This window comes from Diceros bicornis, unplaced genomic scaffold (genome assembly GCF_020826845.1).
Source record: "Diceros bicornis minor isolate mBicDic1 unplaced genomic scaffold, mDicBic1.mat.cur scaffold_124_ctg1, whole genome shotgun sequence".
NCBI classification, from domain to species: Eukaryota; Metazoa; Chordata; class Mammalia; order Perissodactyla; family Rhinocerotidae; genus Diceros; species Diceros bicornis.
In genome coordinates this window covers 1,058,527-1,080,679 of record NW_026691044.1, presented here as the reverse complement: position 1 = coordinate 1,080,679, position 22,153 = coordinate 1,058,527, and the positions used below count along the sequence as shown (strand labels likewise).

The following is a 22,153-nucleotide window of genomic DNA, read 5'->3' as shown; positions in this document are numbered from 1 at the left end:
CCATAATTTCCAATGGAAGAGTAGGCATCGCCATTTGGTCACTCCACCACAAGGAAGATTTATTGACCCTCCTTCACTCAATCTCAGCTTCTCTTCTGCCTCTCTCTCTCTCTCTCCTTCCTTATCTTCTCATCCACTCTTACCAGATTTCTTTATAGCCCCAAAGTATTTTGTTCTTTATTTTATAGAACAATTAAGCATACCCCTTCTCTTACTGCTGAATGTGCCTAAACAAATTTACTAAAATGTTCTTTTAATTACTAATTTGATTCTAATTAAAAGTAGCTGTGATTAAAAATAGCAATTTGCCCCTGTCTCCTATCGTGTACGAAAGCTCAGTGTATAAGCAGAAAAATAAAGGAGTTATTCTAGTTGAACTGGGAGTGAGCCCTGAGAACTCCACCTTCTCATCTCCAACCTCTCCCCACCCAGTGTCAAAATGATTTTCACAGGACCTCTGGGAACACGTATTTGAAAATAACTTCCTAAGAGGCTATTCCATCAGGAATAAACAAACAAAAAATAATCAAAAGTTAGAAAAGAGAGTACCAAATTAAAGATGCCGTTTTCTATGCATTATATTAAATGTTTATAAATTCTAATTACATATATTTCAAGTTGAGCATATTGTATTTTTTTAATGATTCCTAGGAATCCATTCTCAGTACCACAAGGTATTTCTATTTTTTGTTTGTTTGTTTGCTTATTCATTGACTCGGGCACTTATTTTTCTTTGTAAAGTGAACTTGGACGTTTAAACCATTTTATGATATTCATCTCTACCTCTACTAAACAGTAAAAAACTAATATTTGTTGAATGCTTACAATGTGCTAACCATATTATCTCCATTTTAGCAAGGAAAAAAAAGTTATTGTACTAATTTATTTTCCTATCAACAGCGTAAGAGTTCTAGTTGCTTCACATTATTTTCAACTCTTGGTATATGTATTTTTTTCTTTATCCTAAAAGATAGCTGAGCTGCCTAGATTTACAGTGATATTCTCCCAGCATTTTGAACATACTATCATATTCTGGCTTCTTTTAATGCTGCCAGTTTAATTGTTGTCCTTTTGTAAACACTGCATTTTTCGTCTGGCCACCTTTCAGATCTTCTGTCTCTATTTTATATTCTGCTGTTTCACTTCTACTTGAATTCGTAGGTGTGATTTTTCTGCCTCCAATGTTTCCTAAATCAGAGGATTCATGTCTTTCATTGACTCTGTGAAATTCTCAGATGTTATCTTTTGAGCAGCCACTTTCGTTTTCTATATTCAGCTAAGGAACCCCTATCGACTAAATGTTGAATTTCTCAGTCTATCTGACCGATGTCTTAGGTTTTCAACATCTTTATCTTTGAATTTCTCTTTCTGTGTAATATCTTCAATATATAATACCAGTTAATCTTCTTCTTCTAAAATTACTATGTGTAATTTTAAAGAAAATATGTTTATTAATTGCTCAAGATCTGTTCTTTTTTAAGACTATCTTTTAGTCATAATATCCTGCTCACTTCCTATTTTTTGTAAATTATTTTCTTATGATTTTTTTAATCTTAAAAATATTTATTTAATAGCTTTTCTCCAACATTTCTATTATGCAACAAGTTCAGGAGACTTGTACTACTCTTTTGGTATCCACTGATTCTTGCTCATATTGGATTGTTTCTTTATGTTGTTTCTTGTAATTTTGGACTGAACTAATCTTCAGTGGGGCTTTGTCTTCCGGACTTAGCAACAGCTTGGGTTGGAAACAAATCTTCAGTAACGTTTTGTTTATTTTAAAAGCCTCCCCAGGAGTATTATGGGACTTGGAATACTTTTATGTTAATTCCTTGTATATGAACGCTCTCAGATTACGTAAGTAGAGTAAATTCAGATCCCAAACATATGTTTGTGAATTATCACTGGAAAAAATCCTACCTATAGAACAAGTCAAAAAGTCAATCTTTCAAGTCATCTCTCTTTCGAAGGGATGGATTTTATTCTAGTCCACCACTTCACTACAGGTGGCTAGTTGAGAGTTCTTGGATTATTAGGTAAACTAAACTGGGTCTCAGTTACAACTCTCTTTTCTGTTCCTTTATGGGCATTAATACTCAATCTCCTAGTTACCCAGACTAGCAAGCACTCTCAGAATGGCAAGTACTGACAAGCCTCAGCATTAGCTCGCATATTTTCTTCTCAAGTTTCGTTTTTTGTTTTTGTTTTTTTTTTTTGCTCCTTAGAGCTGTCCTTTCCATCCTAGTAAACTCAGCCATGTGTTTTATTTAAATGTTTGTGTTTTGTGCTTTATTTTATTTTATATGTATTACTTATTGTATTTTATCTGTCATCTTTTTTTCCCGTTAAAATTTTCAGGAAATCTAATTTGCCATATTGCTGGAAATAGAAATCTCTTCTATATCCCAACTTTACATATTATCAATATTAATATTGCATATTTACTTTTTATATTAAAAAATTTTGTCATTTTAAACAAAACTAGGACACTGGAGCTAACATTTATGGCTTATTGTTTGTTATAAACTTTAAAGAGTAACTCTCATGCTAACGTTCAGAAAAAAATTTTAAACTTCTATTTTTACAATATATTTACAACTCTATCTGTATCTGTATAGGTATTCTAAAGTGAGCAGGTAGGCAGAAAACTGCCTAGCTCACGTCACTATCTCACCAAGAAAATATCAACCAAAAGAAGGTAGTCTAGGTATGAGCTCTATTTTACCGACCATCAAGGTACTGCATTGTGCTTTCAAACAGGTTTATGCAGCCAAGTGAAAAATATGTGTGAAATAACAAATGCAGCTGAGTAGGTATAAATGTGAGTAAGCGAAAGAAATAAGCTGTATACGTGAGGACACAGAATCTCCTATAGATTTTCATTCTGAAGATTTCCTTTGACTACTTACTCTAACCAAATCCCACCTTCTAAAAATAGCTTCATATGAATCCCAATGATTTATTCAGTGTTTACTGAATATATTTTTTTTTCTGGTCACTGACAATACAAAGATGAATAAGGCCACATTGCCTGGCCTTGGTGTTCATATTCTCAGAAGAAGAACAGACATGGAGCCAGAAAAATATATTACACTATGAAACATACAATATTGGGGGCATTAATCAAAGTGCGGTATGGAAGATGGGTTGATTGTTGGGAGGGAGGTGAGCAAGAGAAAGTTTTGTGAAGGAGACGGCACTGTGCTCAGTCTTCAAGGACAATTATACATTTGAGTGGTTGGGAAGGGCACTTCGGATAGAAGCAACAGCACGTGAAGAACTCTTCAAAACTAGGGACTATGCCTCTAGAATGTTCTTCGTACTTTGTTCTTGATGATACTGAATGAATTTAAACTTTCCAGAATGCATACTTAGTTGACAGTAATTAATGTTCCTAGGCATTCTGGGAAGAGATTAGAGAATTTCTGTTAATTTTTGTGAATGTGTAAAATAAATAGATGATATTCGTGCCTTCACGATGTGTCTATTCAAATCAGAGATAAAAACATATACCATAAGTATGAAGAATCACAAATTATTTATCAACAACCTCAATGTCAAATAGAATCCCATCCCATTATGATAAAAGTGTAGGGATATTAGAGATGAATGTGGATGAGACATAATAGGCTAAATACTTACTAAAGTACAAAAACCTTAGCAAGGTTTATGAACACGAGATGAGTAAGAGACCAAACAACGCAAAAAAAGAAGAAAATGAGAAGCTGAATAAAGACAATAGAAACAACAGAAAGAGCATTGCACAGCACAATCATAAAAGAGATATTCAAACAGGAAACGCATTCATTTGTTTTATTATAAATTACTTTTATGATCACAAAAAGAAGTTCTTAAAACAGAGTTGCTGAGAACAAATGAGATGGAACAAATGGTGATGAGTACAGAAGGAAGGTAAAGGAAATTGTACAAAGGTCAAACCAGAGCAAGTGGCAAGATGGACGTTTTTTAATGGGAACTGTATTTAGTAGGAATGCAACCACTATGCAAATAATATCTCTCTGTGTAAACTGTGAAAATCAGTCTTAATGTGACTGATTAAAAAATATTTCATCAAAATTATTAAAATTGAATCTTACCTTCCATAATAAATAATGATTCAAATAGGTGATACAGACCAATAGTGTAAAAGTAAGATCACAATCTGGTGATCTAGTGGTTACGATCCCATGCTCTCACTGCCACAACCCGGGTTCGTTTCCCAGTCAGGGAACCACACCACGCATCTCTCGGTTGTCATACTGTGGCAGCTGCGTGTTACTGTGATGCTGAAAGCTGTGCCACCAGGATTTCAAATACCAGCAGTGTCAACCATGGTGGACGGGTTTCAGCGGAGCTTTTTGACTAAGACAGATTGGAAAGAAGGACCTGGCCACCCACTTCTGAAAAAATTGGCCATGAAAACTCTGTGAATAGCGGTAGAGCAGTGTCTCATATAGCACCAGAAGGTGAGAGGATAGCGCAAAAAGACCGGGCAGGGTCCACTCTGCTGTATACAGGGTCGCTCAGAGTCAGAATGGACTCCACAGCACTAACAACAACAAAACATCACAAAGGACTAGTATTAATCAGTGAATTCTTCCTGGAGAAAGTGAGATTAAAAATAGATTTTGTATAGTTACATAACATGGATTGATGACTAGAAGCAGGGAGAACTTTGCAAGTATGTGAAAAACAAAATCCCGAACCAGAGCATGGTACAGAGAGCAGGACACTGTAAGTAATAAATGTCAACACATTCACTTGAATAAATTAAAAATAGAATGCCAGAAAGGAGGGTGAGTAAAGGGGGAGGAAATTTCACTGGGTTCTTTAATGCTAACCTAGGTGAGAGATAGTATGAAAAGCAGAGAAACTAACGTAGACTTCAAAACTTCAAGCAAAAGGGGAAAACTAAAAGGGGAAAATTAGGAGAGGAAGAGGTGCCCCCAAAGAAGATAGAACAACTAATTTGAATTACATAATAAAGAATATGGTCTTCAGAGACATGAGTTGCACAGGAAAATGAGTACATACACATTTACCATTATAGCTTGAGACAACTATGCATTTTATCACATTTTCAAAATAGAATACCTCACAACTCAACCGCGTTAAAAACAAACCTCAAAGATTGTATGATATCAAGAGTCAATTAGAAAAGCATTAATGTGCTTTCTCTTTTACTTTTCTGTGTACTTGACTTTCACTTTGTTAGCATGAGGCATCTTCTGTCCAGAAGGAGAACAGAATTTCTTACAGGAGGAATGAAAAGAGAAAAAATATATTAATATTCATTTCTGGGAGGCAGATGGAATTACTCTGAAACTATAATAGTTGTACAATGATCCTATTGTATTAAGGTTTTTTTCCTCCAGTGTCCTGGTGGCCACCTTGCCTTCTGTCACGTAGGGAAGCCCAAGACCGGTGTTTCCAGCTCTTAGTGTTGAGAGATCTCCTTTAGAAGGGCTGTTAGCTCTTCCACCTAGGACCTAGAAGGCAGAGGCCTTGCTGCTTGATAGTAGAAGGCGGAGAATATAAAGAAAGTAAAAGGAGAGACTGTGCTGTCTCTAGCCTGCGGGTTGGTAAGAAGAATGGGGGAGAGCAAGAAAGTGATATGTGTGTCCCTAATTTCCCCTCCCCAGACTTTGGCCCCAACAGGTCCCTAGCAGCCAGCAGACAAGGGAGATGACCGCTTACCAAAGGACACTACAAGGACAGCACATGGCTCCTGGATTGGCAGTTCCCTCTGATGTCACAATCATACAAGCCGCTTCTATTGGTTCATGTACCTGTGTGCTGTTGTAGGAAGAGAGGAGGAGGCAAGCGGATGGCTTGTTCACTGCATGACGAGACTGATTATCGTATTGCATTGGAAAAGGTTAAAACTGGTTGGGGGTTTATTTATCCTTCCTCCCATGAAGAAATCCAAATTAGCTTAAAAACAAAATAAATAAATTAAATTTTTCTCAGCACATTTGAGTACAGTGTGAGCTAAATTTTATGACCCAGCTTCAATTGTATTGAAAACTACAAGAGAAGATCGCCATGTCTAAGATGTTTGATTTAAAAAAAATTACCAGCGAGTATCATTAGTCAAGTCAATAACTAAGGATCAGTTTACAGCAAGACACTTAGTGATATTAAAATATTAATGATTATTCTTATCATGATTATATTGACATTGCACTTCTGAGAACTCCGAGAAGTTTGCACGCTTTAACTCACTATTGCCTTGATGTTAAATGGAAAAAAATTGAAGCCCATTTAGTCAGAAACATAATTTAGTTGTACTGCCAATTAGTAGTTTAATTATATGAAGAAATACTTCAGATCCGCTAGGCAGTGTTTGATACTTTTATCAGTTCCTGTTTTTCTTTGTATTCTTGAACATAATTCTCTGTAAAAAATTTGCAAATGGGAGGGTTCATTTAAATAAAATATAAAATATTTAGTTTGAGTTTTGCTGCACATTAATGGAAACTCACAACTGATTTTTTTTTTTAATTTTCATATTGATGGGATCTACTTTATTCTTTCTAAGTCTTACAGGAATGTCAAATTGAAAGTAGGTGCTAAATTTATTCATACACCTGAGTGTACATAGGAGTCTTTGTCATGTGTGGTCCAGTGCTCGTTTCATCTGCAAGATCCTCCTGGCCATTCTAAAGTTGATACTTTATTATAGATACTGTTTGTATAAATGGTAATGACTCTACTTCAGTTTTACCTTAATTTACATTTAATGGTAAAGAAAAATAAAACATCACCTATTCAGTTTCTCAGCTAATGGGCCCACTTTTTCCACTCATTGCTTTGAAAGGTCTCTGTGTTCACACAGTGTGATGAAGGGGCACGAGTGGGAGGGTGTTCACTGGAGAGCCTTCTGTCCTCCAGATGTGGCTTATGGACTGCCATAATGAAGGACAGTTATCCACGCCAGTTCTTAATTTCTTTGTTATTTCGACATTCGATTTGAGTGGTGGGAGAAGCTATTAACTGTATTTTACCCAATCTTTTCTCTTATATAGTTCTTTTGAAGGTAATTACTGAAAGAGCTAATATATACATCTGTACAGGGGAAATTTTCTAATTGCATTCATGGGCTTCTTTAGAATTTTTTGTACATATATTTGAACTTTTTCATGACTTTTAGTACACACACCAATTTAAAACACACACACACACACACACACACACACACACACACACACACAAATCTGTTCTAGTCCCAGCCATGCCGTGAGGAATAGTCCAGTCAGCGCCAGCCAACTCAGGCACGTGGGTCATTGCGAGCCTTGCCGGAACTTGAGCAGCTGGCCCGTGCTCTGAGGCGCATGCGACCTTCCTAGTGCTCAATCAACTAAATCTTGTTTTACTTTTTCCCTGAATTTCTGGCTACCCGGCATCAGCAGGGCTTTTAGTCCTTTCCCGGCATGAAGGATAGTTTAGGAAAGAGAGATGTCCTCCTAAAACAATTTAAGCCAAGAGTGAAATGGAGTTGGGCGCAGGCATTCAGAATAGTTTCGTCCTTCAGAAAGGGCAGAGGGCTTCACCATTTGTGAGCTAATAGAAAGAAAACGTCACACATGCAGCTGTACCACGTGCTGCGCAGCCTGAGAGATGGGGCAGGATTTCCGGTCTCTGCTTTTCCCCTAATTCACTTTTGACCGTCCACTTGAAGTCCTACAAACTCTCCACCAGACTGTAAGCTATAGAAGGGCAAAGACTTCCTCATTCGTCTTTAAATCCTCAGCTCCAGGCTTAAGGCTGGCACCTGTCACTCAGTGAATATTTTATGAATTGATTATTCCATATGTTTTATAATCATCTCTTCATTTTTGGGAGCCCACAGTAAAGCGAAGAACTGTCCCACCAGGGAGCACTCCTAAGCACTTCTGGTTTGACACTACCTGATTTGAATCGATTTTTACTCAAGTGAACTCTTAATGTTTTAATATGCCTCAGATTATCTTTGAACAGTTTTGGTGTCAGAAGAGGAAAGCAAAGGAGACTCCCGGTGGCCCCTAGGCACGCTGAGCAACAAGGTGTGGGACCCTCTTAAGCCCCTTGAGGTCACTGCTTTCTTGCTGCCCCTGGAGGGCACGGGCAAGTCCCGCTCGGATCCTGGATCCTACCTCCACTGCTTTTTTGTTATAAGCTTTCAGACTTCATTTGAGCTTTTTTTTTTTTTTTCTGGACTGGGTCTAGAAACTGGCTGGAGTCAGAGAGGATCCGAGTTAAAAACTGGACTGGGTCCGGAGTCAGACTGGGTCCTATTTAGAAACCAGACTGGATTTGGGGTGGGACTGGGTCCAACTTGAACTAGACTGGGGCCAGTGTGAGGCCTCAGGTGAATAAAATTTTGTTTTAATACTGAATGAGTAAGTTATCCTCACCAAAGATCTTCTTGAATTACAGTGGCCACAGTGGAGAACTTTTAACCATCTTAGGTAAGCTTATCCATTTACAAGTGCCCTGGAGGGGGTACAGGGAAAATTATTTTCCCTCTTCTACAGTTTCTGGTGACCTGGATGAGACCCACTGGGACACTCTACTCGCTCCTAAGCCTGCAGGTGGCATCCTGGGAAAACTGGCAGAAACTGGCAAAGGGTAAGAATTCATACCAGTCAGCTCTCCTGATCTCTGTCTGTGGTGACTGGTCGAGAGAGGAAGGTAAAATTTTATGCGGTCCCTTCCTTTCCAAATTCAGATTGGCAGGAAAAACATTGGTTATCAGTCCTTTCTTTCCCAGGGACAGCTATTTCCTTCTTGTTTGTCTCATTTTGTGTCCTGAGAACTTGGCTTGGCAACCATCAGGTTGGGGGCCCCCAAAATATGAACAGACAGAGATGTAAGTGGCACCCCATTTGTGGCTAGATATGGCTGTACATAAGTGTAAGTTGCACTCCATTTGCTGCGATGGTCCTGCTGACTGTTGCCAGCTCTCAGGGGAATCATCTAAGTCTTTCTTTTGGTTGTCTTTGGGAGTGGCTCTGGGTCTTGGGAGGACAGTATCTTTTACACTCTCTTTAGAGATGCCTCTTGTCCCCATGGTATTGTTCAATACTGTCAAGAACATTTACTGTTTCTCCTGGCTGAAACTTGATAAGATATTTAAAAGGATTTTTTTTTTTTAAGCAGCTCTATGGTCAGAAGTTGGCCATATTGGAAGCTGATATTCAGAACCTGATAGGCAGAATAAAAGTATTTAATGCTGTTAACTCTACAGACATGCCTGTTTTAATTAAACCAACAAACTTAAACTAGCTCTTATTTAGTGAAGATTATCCTAGATCACATGAACTTGAAAAACTTTTGGGTTAGTTTCTATATTTCTGAGACTATACTTGATTTATATACATGATTGTCTTTGAGCCAATTAAATAGAGATCTTTACAAATTAATTTTGGCAATATATCATCCAGAGATAGAAAAACACATCTATAACTTACATATATAGACATACGTAAACATACAGACAGGTGCAGAGATCTTATAGCTTTTGTTTTTAAAATTTTAGCCATGATACAGGTATGATAATGCAAAACTCACTAGTTTATCAAAGAATAGTTGGATCCAAATTGTATTTCCAGCTGTTATAATAAGTTAAGGTTACCTGCTCAGATGGCTAAAGCTTTTACTAATATTTTTAGAAAAGGCTCCTGTAAGTCACCAAAGACAGAAAATCCTTGATTTGTCAACATTGCCAAGATCATCATGATATCTATTTAAATTTTAAAAATAAATAGCTGCCCACAATGACAAAGACCTACAGTAACAATTGTACTTATAAAGATAAAAGTTAATGTAGAGAAAGACGTTAATTAGGCTCATAACATTCTAATAATCAATCATAATGCAAGTTGAAAATAAATATGATATGAGAGTATTTTTATGTTTTTCTTTCAGGCACATAATTTTTTAATTATGTGACACTTTCTTTCAAAACAGAAAATCTGGTGGTTTTCTTAAAATTAGGGTGAAGGTAGGGAGAAATTACTTAATGGGAAGTAAAAGAAAGAGTCACATTATAAGTAGGTTACATTCATAACATAATAAATGTACCACAGGTCAGACTTTTAAATAATTGCCTGCCTTATTACTCTAGAAATGCTGCCGCATAAACTGGGCTAAAGAAATTGAGCAATTTTGTCACAGAAATTTGAAAATGATAGCACAGAGATTTTCGGTCCTACTGATGATTTGCCTGTCTATATAACTTTACTACATATGGGGGAGGAAATAAACCATTATTCCTATTATTCTGTTTAATAATTTACTGGTAAATATCCAGTAGCTTCATTTAAACAGATGATTTAAAATTATACATATCTTCAAAATTATGCCATGTATTTAGGTTTTTTGAACACATACAGCAATATTTATAAGGAAATTATGGGTAAGATTAGAACGTAAATAATAGAAATAAAGTGACTCACTTTTACCAAATAACTAAAATTTATCATATTTTATAAATATTTTGCTTTATTTATTTTATGGCACATGCAGAAAATACATAATAGAACATGTAATAAGAAAATGTTGAAGAAATAAACCAAAAATGGGTTTGATTGGTTATGATATTTAGAAAAATGTAGTGAATCTCCCTTTTAGTTGTGAATGTTGATTTTGGTATGAATTTGATGGTATTGAAATTTTTCCACCCAATGCTTCTGCATTGATTATAACTAATATTTATATGTTATCAATCATGTTGCAATGATTGAAATTTATTTAATTTTGTATATTTCAATACTTCAAGTGATTGAATTTTTATGTTTTCAATCATAATGCCATGTTCCTACTAGCATATTAATCACTTGAGGACAGAGGCATCGTGTATCTTGTTTAGTGCTTTCTTCCCAACTCTTAGAGCAGGACCTGTGTATAGTAGAAGCTCAATAAATATTTGTTGAACGAAAGACTATTTGAGACCTTTATCTCTTGTGGAAAGATCTGTGAAATGATTCCTTTTCTGGAGACATCAATGCCAATAGAGTTAAGACCAAATGTTAGATCATTTGATCATTAGAGTCATTTGACCTAATAGATTTTTAAACCAAGACCAAATGAGATTTCTGAAATTAGAGTGTTAACAATATCAACATTGTCATCATCATCATGAACAATTACTATGAGAAGCATTTATAGAGTTTAATATACATTCCACTCATTTTGTTAGCCATTTGCAAAGACCATCGCATTCTAGCCTTGCAAAAAAATATTATATTTATTTTATATAAGGGAAAATTGTAACTCTGACCTTACCCAAAGTCACTTGGTAGGCAAAGATAAAAGGAAGCAATCACATCCAGGTCTGTTTCCATCTAAAGTTTTGCTCTTTCTTTTCTACCATACTCTTTCAATTTTGATATATTTGTCATCAACAACATTTACCTTATTGCCGTACATATATTGATGGATGATTATGCAACCTAACATTGCTGAAGAGCTTTATTTTAACTTTATTTTTTTAATTTCAATGTAAAATTTTTCAAACATAGAAAAAATATAACAAAGTCAACATTAAGCTTCAACACCAATCAACATTTTTTATGACGGTTTCTTTTATTCTCCCGTTTTTCTTTTATATTTGTCTGTTGGTATGTTTTAAAACAAATCCCAGACATTATGTCATTTCCTCTCTAAATGTTTCAGATAACATCTAAAAATGTTAAAGTTCTTGACAACTCCAATTGACTTTGCTTTGTGGATCGTAATATTATTTTATTATTTTTTATTGAGATACAATTGACATATAACATTATATTAGTTTCAAGTGTACAACATAATGATTAGATATTTGTATGTATTGCGAAATGAGCACCACAGTAACTCTAGTTAACGCTCATTAGGACACACAGTTACAAAATTTTTTCTTCTTCTGTTGAGGACTTTTAAGATCTACTCTCTTAGCAGCTTTTAAATATACAATACAATATTATTAACTATAGTCACCATGCTGTACATTACACCCCAGGACTTATTTATTTTATATATAGCTGGAAGTTTGTACCTTTTGACTCCCTTCACCCATTTCACCCACCCCCACCCCCCAAATTGATTATTATTATTATTCAGTGACAAAGGTCCAAACATTAATTTCTTTTCACTTACTTTTCTCACATAAGAAACTATCATGATTCTCTTATTTTATTTATATTTGTTCTTAATCACATTCGTGTTGGGAATGTGGGGGATCAGAATTTGCCACCCCAAAGTGTGTCTCTTTGGCTTGATTATTTTTAAGAACAAAAGACTCGGAAAGAAATTTGACCTTCCCCCTAACTGCTAAAAGAATTTAAGATGGAAGGTCTGTTCTGGGAAGGAACTAGTACCATAAGGAACTATAGTATAGTATGAACTAGGTGTGATGGACAGGGAGGAACCTAGCAAGGTGCGTTGAATCAAAGTCCTCTCCATGTTCCGTTGTCTCTGCAAGGTATGGCAAACATTTGTTTACCAAACTTTTGCTTTTTCACCTCATATGGATTGCCTTCCTCCCCTTTGATGTCCCAAACCACTACCCCCAAGATCCTCCATTGTCTTTAACTAAAGATGGTATTTAAGGTGGTGGCTTCAGCCATTTTGGTGAGTTACTCAGTTTTCCTGGGTTTCTCCCATGTATACATGTTACTAAACTTTGTTTGATTTTCCACTGTTATTCTGTCTTTTGTCAATTTAATTCTTTAACTCTTAGATCAGCCAGAAGAAGTTAGAGGGTAGAGGAATAGTTCTTCCTTCTCTACAGGATAATTATTAAAATATTTAAATTATCGGAATTTACTGATATGTTATTAATAGTGGATAAATCATCTAAAATTAGAGAGAAAAATACAAGTATCAAAAGTCAATACAGAGCCAGCCCTGATAGCCTAGTGGTTAAAGTTCTGTGCTCTCTGCCTCAACGGCCCAGATTCGTGTCCCAGCTGCAGAACCACACCACCCATCTGTCAGTTGCCATGGTGTGGGAGTGGCTCACACAGAAGAATGAAAAGAACCTACAAATAGAATATACAATTATGTACTAGGGCTTTCAGGAGTTAAAAAAAAAGGAAGACTGGCAACAGATGTTAGCTCAGGGCAAATCTTTCCCTGAAAAAAAAAAAAGTCAACACAAAATACAGAGAAAGAATTGTAATAGTGCATGCGAGTTTTATTTTCATTTATTTTTCTCTGATGAACTTCATGCTAACAGAATAATTATAAATTATTCAGCTAAGTGGTCTTCCTGCACTAGAAATATGCATTTACAGAGAGAGGAACATAGAGGAAATCTCCCTTCCCATTTGCCATTCTCTCCTTCTTTGTCACTTTCCAGATTCTCTACTATGAAGAATTCATTCTATAACCCTAGTCCTTGTAATTCATTGCTTTGAAAGTTAAATAACACACAGAGGAACTCTATATTTTCAGAAAATGCAGGTCCTACATGGTCAGCAAAAATGCATAACATTTTGCAGAACCTGTGTCTTTAGCATTTTTTGTGATTACATGTCTGATGTATTCATTGAATATGCTTGTTATACATTAGGCTTTCTATCTTATCCCAAATCCTATTTACAGGAATAGATTTGTGGCATTTAAAGTAGAAACTAGAGGGGCCGGCCCAGTGGCGCAAGCAGTTAAGTGCGCGCGACCCACTTCGGTGGCCCGGGGTTTGCAGGTTTGGATCCCGGGCTCACACCAACGCACCACTTGTCAAGCCATGCTGTGCCGGCGTCCCATATAAAGTAGAGGAAGATGGGCATGAATGTTAGCCCAGGGCCAATCTTCCTCAAGAAAAAAGGGGAGAATTGGCACCGGATGTTACCTCAGGGCTAGTCTTCCTCACAAAAAAAAAAAGTAGAAACTAGAAATTTAGCCCAACATATTTTACCACGTTATTTACTCTGATACATTGTCATATCACATTAATCAAAATAACTATCCCAAGATAGATTCTGTTTAAGAAATTCATTTTGATTATTGGTACACATACACACATTCACGCACGCAAACACACACACACAGAGGGAAAGAGAGATTTCAAATGCTATGTCTATTTGAAATCATTTACATAAATAGTTAAAACTGCATACTCTTCTATTCTCATTTGCATGTATGCTTATATTTAACCAAATTTTAGAGCCATTTGGGATCATTTGAAACCATTAGCTCTGACCAGAATTAAGCAGAATAAGCAAAACTTAGGCAAAATTAAAATACATTCACTGACTTTTCCATCTTCTAAAATCAAGAAAATAAAGTTCTCCAAGCTTGGACACTTTATCCTTATCTTCTAATACTTTTGTGACTGCTTATTCTTCTAAGCTCAAGTCTGTGGTAACTTTACACTCATTTCTCTCTCGCATCCAGGTCATTTGAGGAGGGAATGTGAAGAAGGTGAAGGAAAGAATTTCATTTTCTTGAAGAACTGTGTTGGGTCGTCACTCTACATACGATGCCTCATTTCACCATTAGAAAGTCTGTCAACACTGAACTTGTTTTTGAAAGATACAATTAATGTTGCATTTGGACCAAGTAGTATATTGGGGAAGGAAAGAGACTACGAAGGAGACAAAGAGGGAATATGCCATCAAGAACTTGAAAGAATCTCTAACCTTTTCTGATATAATTTTGTCCTTATTCCCCTTGCCCATTTCTTTCATACTCTAATGAAATTACTCTCTGCCTTGAAACCTTCCCCCTTCCATTCCATTTTCCATGCATGTAATGAAGACACCTTTCAAATCTCTAGATCTATATCATTGCTTTCTTAAAAAAAGGTAACCATTCCTTTCCACCACATGGACAAGATAAAATGTGTTAACATGACCCTCCATTATATGTGGCACTTGTCAATCTGCCACTTTTTCTTCACTTATTCATTTACTCAATAAATAAATCTTTTAAACGTCTGCACTGAGAGAAAATTTAGCATGGTGATTTAGGACATAGGCTCGGGAAACAGACCACCTAAATTTTAAAGTTAATCAGACCTAATAGGTGTATGAACTTGGGCAAATGACCTAAACCTTCCAAACCCCAGTTTTTACATTTATAAAATGAAATGGGAATAGACGCTACTATATGTAACTACGTGGGGACTAAATAAGACTATCAATGCAATTTATGTAGAACAATGCCTAGTACTTTGTGAGCACCAAATAAATGCAAGTCATTTTGCTGGTAATGGGCCTGGTTTCTAATGTATCACTGTGTATAACAGACTGAACAGAGGAAAAAATGGATGGCAAGAGTAGAGATGAGTTAGGTCCCTATTGTGATAGATCTAGCAATGGATGATGTTAGTTTGGAGCTGAGTGGTAGAGTGGAAATAGAGAAAAATGAACATATTCAAGAAAACTTTGAATTTAACATATGTAAGATTTAGTGATAGATTAGTTTTGTGGAATTAGGGAAGGGAGATGTCAAGGATCATTTCCAATGTTTTAAAATTTATTTTTATTGAGGTATAATTGACATAACATTATTAGTTTCAAGTATACAACGTAATGATTCAATATTGCAAAATGATCACCACAATAAGCCCAGTTAACGTCCATCACCATACATAGTTACAAAATTTCTTTTCTCGTGATAACTTTCAAGATCCACTCTCCTAGCTACTTTCAAATACGCAATACAGTATTATTAACTATAGTCACCACGCTGTACATTACATCCCCATGGCTTATTCATTTTATAACTGGAAATTGTACATTTGGACCCCCTTCACTCATTTAGCCCACCTCCTACCCCCTATCTCAGGCAACCATCAGTCTATCCCAATTTTTTATTTCTGTGATAGGATGAGGGAGGAGAAGGTTTGAAGGGGGCCAGGGCAAAGACCAAGAAGTGGAGTAGAAGATCCTGGAGTTGGTTTAGTACAGGTTGAATTTGATAAGCCTTTGAGTCATCAGAGGATAAATGTCATGTAGGCAACTGGATATACATGGAAAGTGTAACAGGAAAAAACATCAGCAGTGGAGCTTCATCTCTCATTAATCAGGACCTGCAATTTATACTCCAACAACACTGGTCTTTAAAATGTCCCTTAAGTTTTTTACATCTATGTCTTTTATCACGTTTTTCCCTCCTTCTGGAATGTTCTTACCCAATCTTCTTCATCTGAATGCCAGATTCACATCTTTAAAGTTCAGTTGAGATGAAATCCTCTCCCATAAGCTGTCATAAGCAATTAGTCAACAAACTTGTTTTTATTCCTCCTAATTCACAGCTTCCCTTTAGGTTAGATGCAGCCATGTGACTAAGCTGTGGTCAATAGACTATGTCCCACTTCCAGGCCTAGCCTATAAAAAAAAAAAAAAAGACCTACAGGCCTTCTTGTCCCCTGTTTCCTGCCTGATGCACAGGATCCAGCAGTGGACTCTGAGGCCCTAGGAGATGCCAGAGCCATAGGATGGGAGCATTTAAAACACCAATTGAGAGGGGCCCCACCAAGTATATCAAATATATAGAAATACATGAGCTAGAGAAAGTCCTACTGTGTTAAACCACAATAGTTTAGAATTATTATGGTAATTAGCCCACCCTTATGTCTTCCTAATTTTCCATGACCATATTGTAGCCCCCTATGTTCACAAAGCCCCATGGCACATTTGTATTATTATACATTCCATATAGGGTTCCACATTGACTTATATGCCTGTGTCTCAGCAACTAGAAGTTTTATGAGGGGAAAGTCCATGTCTTTCTCTTCTTTTTATCCCTAGAGCCTAACATCTTTCCTGAAATAGTTGGCTTGTGGTGAACATTTGTAGAATGAGAAAATGAATGAATTATTCATTTCATTTCGTTCATCCAAAATTTTCATGATGTTTCCCCCAAGACCAAGTTGGTGCCATAACACAAATTAACACCTATGCATTACTAGGGTTTCAATTCCTTAATCATATATTAATTTCTTATTTGTATTTGTCTTCCTTGATTCTGTCTCCTAATATCCAACTCCTCTTGAGTTGTTGGAAAAAAAATTTGAATTCTCTCCCAGTATATATTATTAAATGGATTTTGATATGTTAAAATTTTCTAAGACCATAACTCTTCCTTATGAAATATCTGCATTTCGTTGTTGTCTTTTTTTCTTTCCACATTAACATTCTTGCTTTGTTTCTATTTCAGCCAAAATAATGAGCTTTTGATTCTATCCTTTGGATAAAATTTATCCTCTGCTTTTAGATTTCTAAAAACATTCCAATCAATTTTAAAAAATGAACAACAAATACTTCCGTCATAAGTACCGGAAACAAAAATTACACTCTATTTTTCCTTAGCCCTAATGCCTTGCTGTTTTCTAAATTCAGCTTGGCATCTTAAAGTGCCATGAAATAATTAGAGAGATCACAGAAGGCTACTCCTCTCCTTGGCTAGGGAACAAAACATGTCAGATCACCATATGCTACCCCTACACGTCAATGCAACCTTCTGAAAACTCATAAATTTCCCACTTTAGCGTTTCTAAGCAACCACTTTAATATTTTCAGCCACGAATTGGATGAAAGCCTCAGTGACAGCACACAAAGGAGAATTCACGGAAAGAACCCTAGGAAATGCCATGTGCACGCTCAAAGGGGAAGGGAAAGTGCCTCCTCAAAGGATGTCTACGTGTTGCAGGTGCGTTCTAGGCATCACAATTAACGAGCGTTTTACTGTAACAGCAAATGCTGTAAACATCAATAGTTTTAAAGGAAGCTTAACGCTTAACACTGAGTTTTTCTCATGTCCTCTTGGCATATTTATCGTTTTAGTACATTTAAGAGTATGAGTGACTTAAACATTTGTGTATAAAAGAATAACGTGGCCCCTAGAAGTAATATTTTTCAGAGATTCAATTTTTATAAGCATTTAAGTTTTGTTTATTTGTTTACTCATGGTGTCAGTATGGTGTAAAAATGTTTGAATTTCATGAAGCAGAAATTTACAATATAATAAGAAAGAACAGACATAGAATATCCAACTTTCAATTTTGTCACAAAGATTTATCAAACATAGAGTCATGCATTTCTCTGAAAGATGTTCAGTAAACCAAGGAAAATTTTGACATGAAGAAACACTGATCAAGGATTGGTGTTTGGGAATCAGAGATGCAGGCAAAGAACATGACATCTAGAATTAGAATCATCTAGATCTGAATTCTAATCCACCACCTACACGCTGTGCAACCCTGGTCTAGGTATTTAAACTCTCTCAGCTCTAAAATGAAGATTATGATACCTATATGGATTGTTGTAATGATTAAATAAGAATAAACATGAAGTCCTGAGCTACTATTAATTAATGGCTATCATTAGTATTTATATATGATTGACCTGTATCATCCCTCCTAATTATCTAACTGTTCTGTGGAGAAAACTGTGTGAAAATATTTTATTCCTCCAGGAAATGAACTCTCTGCCTTTCTGAAAAGGCCACTGTGAAATTCATCAAGCAGCCGCAGAGCTTCTCAGGGTGTGTGCTAACCACTTCTTATCCCAGCCCCCTCAGATAGCTGTTTACTTTCTGCTGTCATTTATTGTACTCTAATATATCAAAGGTCTTTGGCCCATCTATTTCCTTTTTCTTTCCCAGACTATCTGGCCACAGCAGTAATCAAACCTACCCAGTGAGTGAGTAATGAACAGAAATGTCACATATGCAGCAGGACTCTATACACAAGCAATCTCATTATTCTCTGTCAAAATCCTGTGCCACTGTGGACTGCATGTGTTCCCAGAGGGACAGAGCAATGCCTCTGGTCCTAAGTACTGTGCCTCTGGCTCCTGTATCATGCCTGCAATTGTTTTATTAGAAGTGTCCTCCAATTGATGTTCGCCTTACTCTATTTATTATCACCCAGAAGCCAAGAGTTTATCCATTCAAGAATGAGGGAATACTTTTCTGGGTCTCTAATACAGTTTATATCTAGTTTGTAGCTTTTCTCTGAAAATTTCGTAACTCAACTGAATATAGTCTGTGACTAACACCTATGACTTGCATAATGCTTTTGACTTTTCAATATCTTTTCACGTGAATTTCATTTGATCCTCAGAACCATCCTGCAAATTAGACTGGACAGGTACTATAATACGACCAGAGAATGTGATTGAAACTTAAATTGACTTACTCAAGGCCACAAAGTGAGTTAAAGTCTGACTTGGGTCTCCTCTGCCAGTGACTGTCTTTTCTAACACATTATTATAAATTTTCTTAATAAAATAGTATCTGATCAATAATGGACTGAGATATTTCATAACGTGCCTCGAACATTTGGTATGTTGTGAGTTTTGTTGTATAGATAGTTTCTAATAATTTGACTTTCTTTGTAATCTCAAATTGTATGTAAAGGTGGTAACAAATGGGTTGCAGCAGACAAATGTTAATTTTGATTGTTGTTATGAGAACTATATATCGTTGAAAACAATTGTAATGAATCACATAACCTTACGTCATGTGATATTGTGATTTTTTAATAGAGATATGTATTTAGTCTTCATCCCCATTTCTGGTACAGAGCTCCTAAAACCCTCGGAATTTCCTAAGTGATAAAAGCAATAAAAGTGTCTTGATATTTATAATAAGCCCCTTTCAACCACACCTGAGTTTGGTCTGTCAAATGTTAATGAGGTGACTTTTGGACTGCACCTAAGGATGGAGGCTGGTTGCTAGGGGAACTAACCATGTGATTAGAGGGTTGGAACTGTCAGTCCCACCCCCAGACTTCCGGAGAGGGGAGAGGGGCTAGAGATTGAGTTCAATCACTAATGGCCAGTGATTTAATCAACCATGCCTATGTAATAAAGCCTCCATAAAAGCCAAAAGGAGGGGGTTCTGAGAGCTTCCAGGTTGGTGACCACGTGACTGTTTGGCAAGAGTGAAGAGTGTGGAAGCTCCACGTCCTTTCCCCATACCATGGTCTATGCACCTCTGCCATCTGGTTGTTATAAACTAATAGTCTAATAAGTAAATGTTTCTCTGAGTTCTGTGAGCATTCTAGTGAATTAATCAAACCCAAGGAGCGGTCACTGGAACCTCCGATCTATAGCCAGTCCGTCAGAAGCACAGGTGACACCTGGACTTGCAGTTAGCATCTGAAAGGGGCGGGGTGCAGTCTTGTATCACTGAACCCTTAACCTGTGGAATCTGACACCATCTCCAGGTAGATAGTGTCAGAATTGAGTTGAAGTATATGACACCCAGCTGGTGTCCAAGAATTGCTTAGTGGTGTGGAAACCCTCCACACACATTGTAATTGGAGTCAGAATTTTATATCTACACATTTTAATAGCTGTAAAAAAAAACAAAAAAAATCTTTCACAATCATTATTGTTTCATTTGGAAAATCGTCATAATATTATGAGGAAGGGAAAGCAAGTATTGTTCCCATGATGTGTGTTCAGTAAATCTATGTTGAATGAATGATTGTGAATGAGTGAACTCTTACCTCATGTTTGATGAGGGGGCTGACTGTTATGTAATGGACCTATTTCATCTTGAGACCAATTTTTTTGACTTGGTATGAAAGATTCTTTTTACTACCCCATGCTTAAACACAGTCAAAATCTAACTCAGGCATTTAACACTGATTTTATTTTAATGACACTGTGCAAGGCTTTGCACAGAGAGTAAGATGTAGGTCTGGTTTTTGTCACCTAAGAACTTATATTCTAACTAGAGTGCATTGAGGCAGGCATATGAGTGCAAAAAACACAGAGGCATAACAAATATTTAAAACAATGAATTTTTGAGATATATGGATGCCCAGTGGTTCTCTTTAGGGCTAGAAGTAAATATTTTCATATGGAATTCTGAAAAGTTAGAAGACTGATTGTCTATGAATATCCATCAATAGTTAACACAGAAAAGAAGTTGTGGGAAAACTATGGTCTGACCTGGCAGAGGGCAGCTGGCAGATCTCTATGTAATTTGGGAAGAGTTTGAAAGAGGTAAAAACTTGGAGCTACTCAAATAAAACTAGAGAAGTTAGAAGGGAAAAAGTGGAAGAAGCCAGAGTAGGAATAAACTGCTGTGATACTTCTAAAAGAATGGGGTAAGGAGCTTGGTTGACCTTCTCCCCAGAAAAATATCAATTCCACTGGTGAAAATTATAAAAAACAATCACTTAAAGTCTCTGGAAATTGTCACAAGAGTATATAGAAAATGCATAAAAATTCATTCAACAAAAGCTACTCAATATTGGTAAGAACACTGAGAGTCTGTGGAATTTGAGCCAACCTCATTTCATTACCTACCTCCACTCTCCAGCTCCACATTATAAAAGCTCTACCCTAGGGATGGGCAGCCAAGAAGACAGGGCTCCCTCTCCCCCAGATCCTAGGGTCTATGATATCATCCCAGGAGCGGCAACTGCTGGCATTTCTCATCCCTCCCTGAACTCCTCCCTCCCCCAGCCCCCACAGAACCTCTATTCCAAGCAGGTGTGGTAAAGGAGACCCTGGTCCCTCTTCCCCCATCTCATCCCCACTCTGCCCCAGGCGGAGGAGGTGGTGGATACTGGGTCCCATCACCTCTGCCCCAGCACCTGTTAAGGTGGAGATTCAATGCCCAGAAAGGCAAGCCAAGAAGACCAAGAGCTACCACACACACACACTCCGGTGCCTATAGTGGATTACAGATGTCACTTTGGGAAAAGCAGATTTCTGCCCCCAGCTCCGGTATGGTAGCACAGGGATTCTGTCCAGGGAGAAAGGCAGGTCATAAGGGTGAAGAGGTTCTCAGCCCTGCCTGAGGAGAATAACGTTATTTGTAACAGGAAATAGAGAACTCTAAGTGTCAGAAAGACTTTCTGCGTGCACCAGGCTGCACCCACTCAGGGGCAAACACAGCAGGATGTGGGGCAAGCTTGACAGCATTCCCAAATGATACACAGACCCATCAACACAGGGCGAAAGTCTGAATGGCAACAGAGGCTGACAAGTTTGAATTTTACTGGAACCCTCTCATCCTGGAAAACCGTCATGGTTAAAGAAATCCCCCACTCCTTGTGTTCTGGAAATAAGTTACTGCAAAGGAACACCCTTTCCCATATGACTTAGATAAGACTCACATATGTCCCCCTCATTGACCTATGACAAGACCAGACACAGACATTCCAAATTCCCATTCTTTGCCTCTTAAATATTTGCTGAACTGCTTGTCCCCACTGATCAAT

At 37.0% G+C, this 22,153-nt stretch overlaps 1 pseudogene; it reads right to left on the bottom strand.

Annotated features, from left to right (window-relative positions):
* The window catches only part of LOC131402540 (uncharacterized), a 236,576-nt pseudogene that overhangs the window by 25,544 nt on the left and 188,879 nt on the right, over positions 1-22,153 (bottom strand).